The sequence below is a fragment of the Setaria viridis genome, chromosome 3 (assembly GCF_005286985.2).
Source record: "Setaria viridis chromosome 3, Setaria_viridis_v4.0, whole genome shotgun sequence".
NCBI classification, from domain to species: Eukaryota; Viridiplantae; Streptophyta; class Magnoliopsida; order Poales; family Poaceae; genus Setaria; species Setaria viridis.
This window is the reverse complement of record NC_048265.2, coordinates 20,178,883-20,192,496: the sequence shown is the minus strand read 5'-3', so window position 1 is coordinate 20,192,496 and position 13,614 is coordinate 20,178,883. Positions and strand designations below refer to the sequence as shown.

The window sequence follows — 13,614 nt, the reverse complement described above, 5'->3', positions numbered from 1 at the left end:
GGAAAAGTTGTACACAATGGACAATTGGAGCTGCACATAGTATACGTCGATATTATGCACCGTATCATCCGGCATGTAGCTAGCGACAATGTGTAGATAAGTAGATTCAACAGTAGTTTGGATTGCTGTACACGCCATATATCCCGGCGTGTAGAAAGGATGTATGCGCCATATCATCGTTGATCACTCAAAGACAGTTAGTACATTCTTAACGAGTGATTAGTGTAAATGCTGCCTGGTGCTTGGTTTCACAACTAGTAAACCGTTCTATAAAACCTAGAGGGTGTTGGTATACGAGGTGCTAAATTTTAGTAGGGTCACATCGGATGTTTGGATGCTAATTAGGAGGACTAAACATGAGCTAATTATAAAACTAATTGCACAAATGGAGTCTAATTCGCGAGACGAATCTATTAAGACTAATTAATCCATCATTAGCAAATGGTTACTGTAGCAACACATCAAATCATGAACTAATGAGGCTTAATAGATTCGTCTCGCGAATTAGACTCCATCTGTGCAATTAGTTTTATAATTAGACTATGTTTAATACTTTTAATTAGTATCCAAATATCCGATATGATTGTTGCTAAAGTTTAGCAAAACACCCCTTGGTGCGCTCCAGATTCATGAACCAATGTTCTTGCGGTATGGGAATTAGGCAATTGGGCGTGTGGCACACCGCTGTCGTCGACGGCTGGGCTGGACCAGCGCCGCATCAGGGACCAACAAGGCCGATGGACCGATCCCTTCGGCCGGAGCACGAGCACGACGATGCTCTCGGGTGACGCGCGGCGCCCACCAGGCCACCACCGCGCTGCCCTTGGAGCTCGGAAAGCTGTGGAACATGGATGGACGCTCGGCCGACGACGAAAACGACCCGGCGGAGCAAGGTGGCCGGGCAGCAAAGGCGGGGCGCTTTCCGGCGACGACCTACGTGTGGCCCCCGGTGGCGACGATGACAGGGACGCCCCGCTGTTGACTCCTGAGCTGATCGTCCACAGGAACGTAACTTTGCGGGGAGAAACACGGAGCTGATCGGTGCCGATGGTTACGGCGGGATAGGACTCGTGTCTCGGCAACACGTCGTCTACGTAATGAAGTGCGATGGGACGCTACGCTCACCAATCAGAACTTCGAAGTTGCACGTAGCTACCAAGGCGTGTCGTGCAATAATAGTCACAGACTCACAGGACGATGACATGCATGTCATGTGGAAGTAGAATATATAGTTTCTTTTTTTCTTTTTACTTTTGACGACTGACGAGGAACAGCTAGCTTTGGGTTAGGTTGGTGGCATGAAACTATGAAAGTGATGTGAGGGTATAATTGTATATGGAAAACAGTTGACAGTCAATAACATATATCGTGTTTTGCAAATACATATCTTCTATAGGACTTACTATTAACAAGATGCAGGGATAAATTTAAAATCAATGTCCTAAAAAAATGTAAAATCAAGAGAACGTAAAAAAGAAAAAAGGGGACTCGTCTGTATGAAGATTCAACGCCCAAGATTCAATATAAATACAATTTCCCGCTAATTTCTGTTGCGGTGAGTCGGTAAAATATACTACATTATTGTATAAAATATCATGAAAATACTTCGTTCCGAGACAAATCTACGCATGCCAAGGTTTAAAACGGTAGAATCTCATTTCCCAAGGCATTGCAATTTTGTTGCTACCGAGTGCTTGCATATTCTGAAACACATCAAAGGTATACTGTGAGCCATGCCAAAGGCCAAATAAGGGGATCAAGTGAATCAAAGTAAATACCCGACATATTAGAAAGTAACCGAAGGTAAGTAACAATCAACTTACTTTTCATATGAGAGTAACATAAACATCAACTAGTAGTCCATTGAGCTATCTAAAGCTCCTTTGCGGTGGAATCTGCCCACAGCTGGGGTTCATACTCTTGTGGCGGGCAGCATGCATACCGGTGACTTCTCACCGATCTCAACATATGACGTCACAATCTCTAGGAAGTTCTTCTAAGGATAGGGTGCACTATGCTTTGGGAAGGAATAAAAAAGTAGCATCAACTAAATTGTTGTTATGTTTAGGTTGAACTGTTTTTTTCCATGCACTGCCAGTCAGAAAGAAAGGGTGGTTTACCCTCGTTGTGCCAGTCGATGAAGCATAGCACAATCTGAACATTGTGACAAATGAATTGATGCCTTTCCAACATAACATCGTGTGTTGCCTGCCATTCGCAGCAGCAGCAGCTTGAGAACTCCCCGACAGGTGATGGCTCTGTCACTGTTAGATTTCTCATCTTCCTTAAGAGAATGAGCACATATGTGGAAAAAAGGACTGAACAGAACCAGAGCCATTCTAAAAAATATTTACTGCTCCAATAACAAGACTGCAACACCTTCATTCGACTGAGACGAGTGGGAAAGACATTTCAGTCAAATGTGTATTATGGTAGTCCATGATCTTGACAGGCCAGATTTTAGGAACCCTCGATAGTTTCCACCAATTAATGATGGGCCCATTACATATTCTTTTTAAATGTTTTGTCATGTTGGAGAATCAAATAGCACGCAAACAGCGGGCTTTCTCCAAAATAAGGGGGCTCCAGCTCCTCCTAAAAAGAGTTGGAGTCGGAGGAGCTACTTTTTTAGTTCCGGCTTCTCCGTATAAAACGGCTTTAACTCCTCTAGTGCTCCAAGGGTGGAGCCGTTTTTGATCAAACCAGAGCCGCAGGAGAAGTCGGAGCTAGAGCCCTACCAAACTAGCCCAAAGTAGGTAGGTTAAGAGATTTCATTATTTGGGTCTCATTTCGCACGTCTTTCAGAATTTGACACCCCTATTACAATGACATGTGGGATCACTCAGAGTCATTGACATGTGGATCAAAGTGTCAAATTCTGAGAGCCTTGCGAATTGGGACCTAAATAATTATACTGATGAACAAATTATGGTTGTTATAATAAATGAGAAACAGAGTTGTCTAAAGCCAATCTCAATGGGGAGTTTCATGAGAGTTTCATGGTATTAAATTCAATGCCACATTAGCAAAATTGCTGACTTGGCAAGGTAATTAATAGAAGGAGTTTCATCAGATGAGACAGGAGTTTCATCCCCATGGCACTCATCTGGCACAGTTGCCTAGTTCTCAGTCTAGATAATTATGCAATAAAACTGTATACTGAGACCGGTCTAACTAAACTAATAAAAATATTGAAAAGATATATCCATTGCATCAGTTTACTTACATGCTCAAACTCTATGGAAGTGTGGATTTTCCTACCAGTCTAAAAAAAGAAAAGTGTGCTACCTTTTTATAGCCTAGAGATCTACTCTCAAAAGAAAACCCAACGGCTGTAGGGGCATCCCGTTTTTTTTTAAGGACGAGCGAAATTGCTACCCGCACCTACAAAATGGGAGCAGTACTGTAATATGCAGCCCGCCTCTAGAGAACCATTTGTAGGGGCGGGTGACGGCATCACACATCCCTAAAAATTATCTCGGATGAATATAAACTTTATATCAATATTGTAGAGCTCAACGAGACATTTGATAACTTTTGCATTTGAGATCATTTAATATCTTAAAAATACATTTAGAAGAAAAATAAAAATTGAGAAATGATTTCCAGGGGCGGGTGTAAACGATTTACAGGGGTGATGATGTCACCTGCCCCTACTAATGGCACTATATATGGTAATGCCCACGGGGAGTTAGCTAAATTTTTTAGAAGCCGCGGGACGCGGTGTCAAGCTGCCAAAATCCCTCCTCCTTCCCCGCACCGGCGCGGCTCCCCTCCCCCGCGGTCTCCACCACCACAGCGCCTCCCCGTGCCGCCTCCACCCCCGAGCCGCAGCGTCGCCTTTCCCGTCACGGCGCCTCCCCGCGCCACCTCTCCACTGCCGGGCCGCAGCACGGGGCGCGCCTCCTCCCCTCCTCTCCACCGCCGCGGGGCCGGGCAGCCTCCTCCCCGAGCGTCACCACCTCCCCACCGGGCCGCCTCCTCCCCTCCCTTCCACCGCCGCAGGGTCGGGTAGCCTCCTCCCTGAGTGCCGCCGCCTCCCCGCCGGGCCGCCTCCTCCCCGCCGTTGGGCCCGGGCAGCCTCCTCCCCGAACGTCGCCTTCCCGCCGGGCCCGGGTAGCCTCCTCCCCGAGCGCCGCCTCCTCCTCCCCACCGGGCCCGGGCAGCCTCCTCCCGGAGTGCTGCCTCGTCCCCGCCGCCTCCCCGCCAGGCCACCGCCTACCCGCCGCCAAGTAAATTTCTTCCATTATTTTGTAAACCAACAATTGTAAATTTCTTCCATTATTTTGGACAATAATTGAAGTTGATTTTTTGGAAAAATCTATCTTGTCTAAATTATCATTGAAGTTGATGTTTGTGGAATAATCTATCTTACTACAATTTTATTTGGATAGTTTTGGCTAACTATGGTGAGTGGAAGCTATGGAGGTGGTCGTGGTGGTGGTGGCGGCCATGAAGGTGGCAGGGGACAGTACATATTCGAGGACCCTCCCACTCGTCGTCCAGAACTTCACTTCCCTAATGGCGCCATTGACTTGCCAACAGGCGATCGAACGAACGGATCATTTCCCAACATAGTAATATTATTTCCTTCTTTTAATTGATTATTTACTATACATGAATAAATTCTAAATTTACTTACATACAATGTAGCTTATCAACCCTATTAGATGGCTCAAAGATGTTGTCGAAGCTATAGTTGGTACTTCTCCTTTAGTACAAACCGAGATTGTTAATGAACCTCATTTTAAAAGAGTACGTATCTCTTTTCAAGTATCTGTTTGAGAAATAAATTTAACCTCAATATCACAAGGAGAAATCGTCCCGATGGCTTCAATTGCCGCATGGGGTCAAATAGCCCCAAATAGGGTAACTTTTGAAAGGACCGCTGTGGAGGCCTGCCTAGAGTAGCAGGATCATGGGTACTTTGTGCCAGACTTATATTTTCGAATAAAGCAACTTGAGGAGGGAGAAAACAATGTGATTGTGACTATTGAGAGGCTTTGTTGGCTTAATCAACATGACATGGTATCGAACATTCTTTTATCATTCTTAACTTTAGTTATGTTACATCTTTTAACTTTCATCATGTTATTATCAACTTTTAGGATCTCTTTGGTACTACCAATGCGGCAACGGGCTTTTATGCGATTCTGGATCAAGTCTTGGATGTGTTTGATTTGATTTACATGGGTGGAAACCCGATATTCACCAGAGATTGGAAGTTCCAGGATCATCTTACTTTCTATAGGCCACATCATGTAACCTCTCCATTGTTCGAGATTTATAGCAGTATATGTGACCATCCATGTAAAGCGAAGGAGAGTGCATTCATCCGTGCTGCAACTTATTTTGATGAAGTTGTAGACTGGACGATTGGAGACCTTAACTATGTTCCATATCTAAGGAAGCAAGCCGGGTTAGAATGAAATATGTAAAATGCATAGATGTATCCCTACCCTTTTCTTATGGATTTGAACTTGTTCTCACTAAAACCTTAAGTATTGATATACGAACTTGCACTATTGTCAGGCAGCTGGTTATATTGTATTGTTACATGGATGTACCCCTACTCTTTCCTTATTGATGCAGGAACTGGTTATATAACTTTATTGCATATACAGTGTTCTTTGAGTTTTATTGCATATACAGTGTTCTTTGAGTGTTGGATCTGAATGGGTTGATTGAACCACATTTTAAAAAATTGGCATGAAAATGGTACAAAATTTTGGCGGGAACGACATTTCCAGGGCGTGTGACACCATCACCCGCCCTTGGAAAAAGCTTTACAGGGTGGGCCTGTTACCCGCTCCTGCAAACAACTATTTGTAGCTGCGAAAGCTAGGAGCGGGTAGCGCTCGCCCCTAGAAATGTTGTTTCAACCGCCCCTGGAAACCGTCGTTTTTTACAGTGATTACTACATAAAGTCGTTTTTTTACAGTGATTACTACATAAAATAATTCATTATTTGTGTAATTATGTTCATGCCTCCAATTTCACTGGTGGCCTGCTCCAGATTCTGGTCTGTTCTTCAAAACTACTAATAACGGCAGATTGCTCCGTGTTGCTTAAAGAATTAGCAACTCGATTGTAGTATTCTTCTCTACTGAAATCGACCAATACCTTCACAGAATTCGCACTCTCCTTGTTGACCACAATCTGCCCGTCCGTGCTTATTGTGCTATTGGCAACAATGCTTATTGGATTCGATTGCAATGATGGTTTTAAATTCAATCCTTCAACGAGGTAAACAGCACCAAGAACTTCTCCCAGAAACATATCCTACAATTTTGAGAATATAACCCCCACAAGGAAGGATTAGTAGTGAATCAACTAGGAAAATTAAGAAAGATTTTCACATACTGCGCCCTGAGGTAGAATAATACCCCAGCATGTACTGAACAAAGCACTTAGAACTACTGAAATGAAAGCATGTTACTACTGAACTGCGTTCCATAGTAGCCAGTAGTCAACGTCAGTTGCTACTGAAATTTCGTACAGTAGCTATAGAATACTATTCCACCCAGCTTGTGACATGTATAATTTTGTCCATGTCCTCTAACGTTGTTTAAGCAGTGACGAAACAAGTAGGGGACTGCAGGGGCCATGGCACCCATCCTGATCCTTTTTCCTATTAAAACCCAAGATTAGGAGAACTTTAGTGTATGTTCTAGTATTTGGTCCATCAAATACCCTAGCTGCCCATCAAAACTTTCATGATTCACAAGATTTAACTGTAGCAGTATTGGAAATTAGGATGGCTGGATAAATCGAAGTAAAAAGGAAAGAAGGCAAGCTCAGTTATGAGTGTCCCTGCTTTCATTTGGACATGCCATCGATCCCAAATCCTGTGACCAAATTTGGGATGTTCTAGGACTCTCAACAGGCAAGTTCATTTTGAATCAGTGCATCAATTTGTGAATCATTCTGGACTTATACGGTTATAGACTGATGTGAGAAAAAGAATATCAGGATTCTCAAATTTTGGTTGTACCAAAGAAATAGAAAAAATTGCAAACATTTACCATATGGTTGTAAAGCCGATGCTTCTGCTGAAGGTCATGTAACAAGAGCATCAAAAGGTGTACAAAACTTGATTCTGGAATGTGATCAACATGCTCTAGGGCTTTTGAAGGATAGACTGAAAGGAAGCAGCTTTTCTTTGAGAGACAAGAGGAATCAGTGTGATATCTATAGATGACTCCAGGACTGTTTTCGCAGCCAGGGGATCAAATAACATATTAAACTCTGCATATCTATTTGATGGAACAGTAAACACATTTCCCTTCGAATCATTTTCATCTCTGATATGACCACCAACAACATAAGCCTCCTGCATAGAAGGAACCTTGCGCATGAATACTAACATCGACAAAACTAAAATTAGCATAGATCAAAATACAGCTGGAAAGGCATAGAACCAAAAGGTATCAAATAGCTGACCTCTATTACAGAACTTGCATTCCTGTCAGAGAGCACGATATTGGCCAAATTTGTAAGAGGTCCATTGGTAAGAATAGTGATCTTCTGACTTGGATCAAGCTGCTCTTTGCTAGACTGCCAAACTTCAAAAGCCAATGGCTGCTGAAGTTCTGGATGGTCAGTGTTTGTAGGAGCACCATGTTTTACTGAATTTTCAGCAGTATACCTAACAATGGAACAGCAAAATTGTAAGTATCTAGAGCACGTGCTCTAATATGTTAGCAGTTTATTTGGTGACTATAGTAGGATACCTTCTAGGGCTCTTGGCAATGATCGAGCTAGTCCATAAAGAGTGTCGGAGTCAATAAATCCTCCACTGCCTTGGGGAATAATACTGACAAAGTTGCAACCAAGAGTTGGAGTGCCTAACGCAGTGGTATTGCCACGACCAACAGGAATGTCATCACGGCCCATCATATGTAAAATGTCATAAACAATATCAATGCTTTGAACATGGGCCCAACCATTGCCACTGACCAAGATCCCCTATATATATTGTAATGAGATTGCATTTGTAAAATAACACAAAGAACCAAACCTGTAACTGCATAGAGGATGACCCTGTGCCATTCCCAATAATCGTACCTTTAAATCTATTACTTCAATAGGTGCCTTCAAGAGGCATACAAGGGAGACAATATCTCCAGGACTCATGTCCATGTCAATAATAAGAGGTCGTCCAATTTTTTGTTTTTGATGAAGTCTGGCTTGTAAAGGACCTCTCTGTTAAATGGAAGTTGTGCCTTAATGTTGAAACGGCCAGAGTTCTCACGTGGATTTAGTGCCTGCAGATTATGGTTTAGTCATAAAACCAGGCCAATTCACATAAACACTTGCTGATAGATGCATACAGAAACTTTGTGTACTAAAAGCTTATCTGCATGCAGGATTGCAGGGTAACATGACATGTCAAATAAGATCCTGTCATCAGTGTACTACCGATCACGAGATTCAAGATAACTAATCTATTACCCAATGAAAAGAGAAGTTCAGCACTACGTTGCAACGATATAGGCTCATGATGATGTTAAGTAGCTCGGAAGTAAATCCTGATATGTTGATAAGCTGGTTGTCATGTGTCGATTATATTACCATAGGATACATCAAATCAAAAATGAAAAATTTGAAACCTGGCCAAGGATTTATACTGACAATACACAACTATAAAGGCGTGCAACTGGCATGTTTCAGTGTACACAGAATCAAGCTTATTAGATCATTTCAACTTGACACACTAGACAGAGTTTGAAATAGAAGAGAAATAATGCAAAAACATGAGTTGCGAGTCATCCGACATGAGCCGACAAACAGAAGAGCTTACCTCTAGGAAGCTTTTGAAAAACTCCCTGTTTAGAGGGCTGTACTTATCCATGTTTGGTTTAGCTTTTGTAGCAACACGAATGTGGGCTGCTTCTGGACTGGAGACTTCCTTAGTGTATCCATCCTAAGAAAACAATTAGTCAGAAAATTGAGTTTCCCTACATGGTAAGATTGTCCATTCATATAATTTGTTTGATCGATGAGCGACTTACTTGACCATAACTGAATAGCAACATTTACACCATTCCCTTAATGTTTTCTTCATCAGATTTTATATGTATATTCAAATCAAATTGAGTTTTCTATGAACAACTGCATTTTACAAGTCATCTCTGGCTGTCCGGCGAGATCATATCATGATAATAAAGGCATGTGTAGGAGGGACGTTAATGGAATTATTTTAAATTTAATCAATATCAGCAACAACTTCTTTTATCATAAAAATAAGAATGGTACAACTGTCCCCTAAAAGTAAGTCAGCAATATTTACCTCACATCTTCCTTTATTACTTCCCTTGACACGACAAAAGCTATCTGAAATTCCAGTTTGGACATGACCGCTATGAACTCCACCTTTTTTAAGACCAAATTTGGGAGTTGTGCGATAATCAAATAATGTGTTTGAGCCATCATGCATAGCATATGGTTTGTTTGAAGTTATAACTGTAACATTCATATATTCAAGCTGAGCGAAATCATTTCCAAATTTCCGATTCTTATCATTGCACATGCTGGAGATGGCAATACCAGAAGTAAAGGAACCCACATAAAATAGCTCTGAACAAGAAAATTGAAAATAGTAAGGAAGAGTGAGGGAAAAAAACGTGTACCAAATGAAATGGAACAGATGGCATTAACTTACTGTATAGAATTGATCATTGAACCAAGTGTCTCGAGCCATCTTCAAAGCTTTGAAACAGTATTGTGCCTCATAAGTACTCTGATGTTGTTGGAATTCATAGAAGAATTCTTCGTTGATTGGAATCGTATTAGTTGCATCAAGAGGAACAAGTGTGATTGGAATGCCAGAATGAAACACCTGGTGATGGTTATATATATGTTAGCTAATTCGAAAGGTTCCTTCGATGCTATTAACTCAGTCGGTAGTCGGTACACAATCTGCCACCAAATAACTCATGCTTCCTTATGGGCTATCATTTGACAAAACTGGTACCCTCTAGATTATCATGGTTAGTTTAGCCATCAATTAGAGCAGATAAATGTTGCTGACCTCAACATACTTTTTTGGGGAGGGACGGATGGGGGTATATTAGGAAATTAGAAGGCTTTTCTGGTGGTACCCAAGTGCGAGTGTGAGCGTGAGAAGAATAGCATTGCAGTGTCATAGCAGGGGCCTTTTCTTTTCAGTTCTCATTTCTGGGGAAATAATAGGGGTAGAAATGTCCCTTATGCCCTGCTCAGTACCCAAGCTAAGAGTGAAGCATGGAGGGGATCCGACTTTTGCGAAGTGGGGGCAGAGAAGGGATCATGAGAGTTATTAAGTGACAGTGGATAATTATCCCAGAGGTATAGAAGGAATTCTCTCTATCTGATTAGATGATCTGTTAATTGAAGTGAAATAACAATGAACTAAAGACAGGTATGTGAGAATTCATGGCACACTTAACTATTAACGTGAGTAACAAAGGAACAGATATGCGAATTATAATCCCGCAAAAGAATTTGCTACATAAAAAATAAAAAGAAGATATGGGATGCAATTTTGCCGTTGTTCCTTGGGAGAAGTGCTACAAATGCAATAGCGGATTCAAAGGTAAAGGGTACTCCCTCCGTTCCAAATTGTAGGTTGTTTTGACTTTTCTAGGTTCATAGATATTATATGCACCTAGACATACACTATATCTAGATGCATAATAATATCTATGAAACTAAAAAAAGCTAAAATAACTTCCAATTTGGAACGGAGGTAGTACCAATTAAGAAATGCAAATGGGATAAGAAAAAAAACATTTTCAAACTTCAAGCAAATGGGTACAAAAAGGGGGGTTCTCCTGCGAATCTAAGCCTTATACCTGATATGCAGAGAAAGGATCTTCGAATATGTTGAATTCTGCATTGGGGTTGGTAGAGTAACTAGTAAACAAGTTACCATGGTCACCACACTGCTGCCGTGTGCAAGATGTGGTAGCATTTTTGGGACAGCAACCTGTAGGGTTTTTCGATCTCACTCCACCACCCATAATATATATGTGCTCCACGTTTGTTTTCAGGTGTGGATGAGTCATGAGAAAATGGCAAAGTTTGTATGTGTGCCTGTGAGGATGACAGTTGTACGGCCAGCAGATATTGTTTCTGCCGTTACTTCTTGTGCTTTAGGTTGCTGAAGTGGTGTATATTTCCTACCACCCTGTTTTACAGATTAAAATATAGTCAGTAGGTGGTAATAAATGCTAAATCAATAAAAGTAAACATGCATGTCTTCCAAAGAAACGCATTAAGGTGATCACTCAATATATCAAGCAGTTTGCCTATAATTGGGTTTTTTTTCTGCCTAAGGTCTGGTTCACACAGACTGAAAATATAAGTGATCAGCTGTTCCTGACTCCAAATATGTTACCACTAGTTATCATATCATTGAAGTGCATACAAACCAGACACATTGGTTGGTTCCAGTGACCACAATTCTATATTTTTAGTCTTTACAATATGCTTTGTTTACAGTCCACCCAGTAATTGGAAGGTCCATCAAGTAACCATAATCCCATGGAGGTTCCTAGCCTAGTGGAAAACAAATATACGAGCAGAATTCAGACAAAACTGTTAAGGTAAATAACTCATGTTGATAATTAGTGCGATTTCATGTTGACAAATCAGTGCAAATGCAACTCCTTTGCCTAGAAACATGAAAGCCAGAGCTAGTAAGGTAAGGATCAAGAGATAGCAGCATGTCAATTGTTAAAATTAATGTACTTATGTAAAAATTAATAAAAAAACTGCCAGGTGATACAGAGACGAAGAGACCTATTTCATGGCATGGCAGGTGAATATGCAAATGCCGGTCGCCGAAGGCAAATGCCCTCTCTCCTGCAGCCGGCATTTGCCTTCGGCGACCGGCATTGCAAGGCTCTCTGCGTCGCGGCACGTGCCCTAGGCTAGTAGGCTTCGTCTTCGCCCCCGGCAAGCGCGGCGCGGGTGGCGAGCGGTCGGCGGCATGCCCATCCATGCCCACCTCGTGCAGGCCCATCAACTGTGAAAGACTGTATATTGGGCCTGTTTGAGAGCACGACACGGGCCTGCAGTTCTAAATGGGCTTTAGAGTCCTCCTCCAAAGAAAAGAAGGTTTTTGAGCGCTCGATCGGTAACCTTTTTAAAAAAATGAAGTGGCGAAGAACTATGGTTTCCTATGCAAAAAAGGATATATGGTTTGCTTTGATTGCATGAATCCAACCAAGCCCACTCATGCCGCACTTATACCTGTTAAATGTATATTTATTTGCAGATACTTATGGAAACCGAATTGTTTTCCTACAACCGCTCTCAAGTCTCAACTATATGTCAGATAAGGATTATTATTGATCCCATCAAACATTGCTTTGACAGTCGCTACATAAGAAATCATATAGGATTACAGTTATGAGATGAGATTCATCATAAATAATACTTTTATAGTATATAATTCTTTCTACTTGAAACAATACATCTCTATCCTCGCGAAAAAAGATACATCTCTAGATACAATGCTATTAGAAGTGTAATACATTTTCTTTTGAGACTGTATCGATGTCCTATGAACTATGGCCATTAGGGCTAAACTTTAGTCAATTAAAAATTATCTCCTATAATCCAAACAGGGAACTAAAGGTAGGGCTAAAAATTAGTTAACTCCTAACTAAATTTTAGTTTCATACCACAGATGCCAAAAGACTAAAATACCTTCCCTCCAACAAGCAGCGCGGGAATGCATTGTGGCAGGTCCCACTAGGGTATAGAATAGACTTTGATCATGGCTAAAAATTAGTCACGGATTCAAACAGGACAGGACTAATTTTAGCTTATTGAAATTTAGATGTTTAAACGGCTGCCTGATCCGTATGTACGAGACTTTTTATTAATTATATATCTCCTCTTACCGAAGGGATAGTAGACGAAACATATATATTCTATTTGGATGTGCGTGACCACTTACCAAGAATCCAAGATGCATAGTACTCCCTCTGTTCCAAATTATAAGTCATTCCAACTTTCTTGGAGAGTCAAAGCATCTTAAGTTTGACCAAATTTATACAATAAAGTACTAACATTCATGATACCAAATAGATACCATTAGTTTCTTCACTAAATATATTTTCATAGTATATCTATTCGGTGCCATAAACTTTTGTGATCTTCTCTATAATTTTGGTCAAACTTGAGATGCTTTGACTCTCCAAGAAAGTTGGAACGACTTATAATTTGGAACGGAGGGAGTATCGTCTAACAAAAGATACAGGCATATCCATCCTTGGCATATGTAAAGATGTAGCTTTAGTACACACACACGCTCCCCATTCATCAACAAGGAGAAGGTTTTACCTTTCAGTTATGCCTGTCCATGAAGCATTGCACAAGCAGAGTCTTGTGACAAATGAACTGGTATACCTGGCTTTCTAGAGTGCATTGCCTGCCATTCTGAGCAGCTACTTGCCTTGGCGTTCCCTTCCAGTTGCAGTTATCGGTCGCATTGCACAGGAATAACAAGTGTGGAAAGATATACACTGAAGAGCGCCAGCACACGCCTCTGCTCCGTAAACAAGACTGCAGTTCCTTCATTCTACCGAGACAAGTGGCCAGAGTCAAGTGTTTACGATAACA

At 41.4% G+C, this 13,614-nt stretch overlaps 1 pseudogene; it reads right to left on the bottom strand.

The window, feature by feature from the left end:
- Positions 1–3,726: 3,726 nt before the first annotated feature.
- Positions 3,727–11,860, bottom strand: LOC117849126 (nucleoside hydrolase 3-like; annotated as a pseudogene).
- Positions 11,861–13,614: the final 1,754 nt, after the last annotated feature.